The following is a 1,969-nucleotide window of genomic DNA, read 5'->3' as shown; positions in this document are numbered from 1 at the left end:
TGAACCTGCGTCCCCTGCATCGGCAGGCAGACTCTCAACCACTGCACCACCAGGGAAGCCCCTTCTAGAGATTTTAAAATTTTATTTGTTGTTTTGTTCATCATTGTTTGTTTGCTCTTTAGTTCTTCTAGGTCCTTGTTAAACGTTTCTTGTATTTTGTTCCTTCTATTTCCAAGATTTTGGATCATCTTTACTATCATTAGTCTGAATTTTTTTTTCAGGTAGACTGCCTCTTTCCTCTTCATTTGTTTGGTCTGGTGGGGTTTTACTTTGCTCATTCACCTGCTGCCTATTTCTCTGTCTTCTCATTTTGCTTAACTGACTGTATTTGGGTTCTCCTTTTTTCAGGCTGCAGGTTCTTAGTTCCTGTTGTTTTTAGTGTCTGACCCCAGTGGGTAAGGTTGGTTCAGTGGGTTGTGTAGGCTTCCTGGTGGAGGGCCTTGTGCCTGTGTTCTGGTGGATTAGGCTGGATATTGTGTTTCTGGTGGGCAGGACCACATCCAGTGGTGTGTTTTTGGGTGTGTGTGACCTTATTATGATTTTACGCTGCCTCTCTGCTAATGGGTGGAGTTGTGTTCCTGTCTTGCTAGTTGTTTGGCATGGGGTATCCAGTAATGGAGTTTGCTGATTGTTGAGAGGAGCTGGGTCTTAGCAGTGAGACAGCGATCTCTGGGAGAGCTCTCTCCAATTGCTATTACATGGGGCTGGGTGGTTTCTGGTGTCCAGAGTCCTGAATTCAGCTCTCACACCTCAGAGGCTCAGGCCTGACACCTGGCTAGAGCACCAAGACCCTGTCAGCCACACGGCTCTAAGAAAGGGGAGAAAAAAAAAAGCAACAGAACAAATAAATGCATAAAATATAATAAAATAAGTTATTAAATTAAAGAAATAGAAAAGTAATTTAAAAAAAGAAAAGAAGGGAGCAACAAAACCAATAAACAAATCCACCAATGATAGCAAGTGCTAAAAACTAAACTAAGATAAACATAAATCAGAAACTAGTCTGTCGCATACAGCAAACCCCAAGTCTACGGTTGCTCCCAAAGTCCACTGCCTCAATATTGGGATGATTCATTGTCTATTCACGTATTCCACAGATGCAGGGTACATCACGTTGATTGTGGAGATTTAATCCACTGCTCCTGAGGCTGCAGGGAGAATTCAGGTATTCCACAGATGCAGGGTACATCACGTTGATTGTGGAGATTTAATCCACTGCTCCTGAGGCTGCAGGGAGAAATTTCCATTTCTCTTCTTTGTTCTCACAGCTCCTGGGTTTCTGCTTTGGTTTTGGCCCTGCCTCTGCATGTAGGCCGCCCTCAGGCATCTGTTCCCCACCCTGAGAGGAGGGCGTTAAAGCAGCCGCTGATTAGGGGGGCTCTGGCTCACTCAGGCTGGCGGGGAGGGAGGGGTACAGCATGCGGGGCAAGCCTGCAGCAGCAGAGGCCAGCGTGACATTGCAACAGCCTGAGGCACGATGTGTGTTCTCCCGGGGAAGTGGTCCCTGGATCACGGGACCCTGGCAGTGGCGGGCTGCACAGGCTTCCGGGAGGGGAGGTGTGGATAGTGACCTGTGCTTGCACACAGGCTTCTTGGTGGCTGCAGGAGCAGCCTTAGTATCTCATGCCCGTCTCTGGGGTCTGCGCTGATTGCTGCAGCTCGTGCCCGTCTCTGGAGCTCATTTAGGCGGCGCTCTGAATACCCTCTCCTCACGCACCCTGAAACAATGGTCTCTTGCCTCTTCGGCAGGTCCAGACTTTTTCCCGGACTCCCTCCTGGCTAGCCGTGGCGCACTAGCCCCTTTAGGCTGTGTTCACGCCACCAACCCCAGTCCTCTCCCTGGGATCCGACCTCCGAAGGCCGAGCCTCAGCTCCCAGCCCCCGCCCGCCCCGGCGGGTGAGCAGAGAAGCCTCTCGGGCTGGTGAGTGCCGGTCGGCACCGATCCTCTGCGGGAATCTCTCCGCTTTG

Source organism: Physeter macrocephalus, chromosome 21 (genome assembly GCF_002837175.3).
Source record: "Physeter macrocephalus isolate SW-GA chromosome 21, ASM283717v5, whole genome shotgun sequence".
NCBI lineage: Eukaryota > Metazoa > Chordata > Mammalia > Artiodactyla > Physeteridae > Physeter > Physeter macrocephalus.
This window is presented reverse-complemented; position numbering follows the sequence as displayed.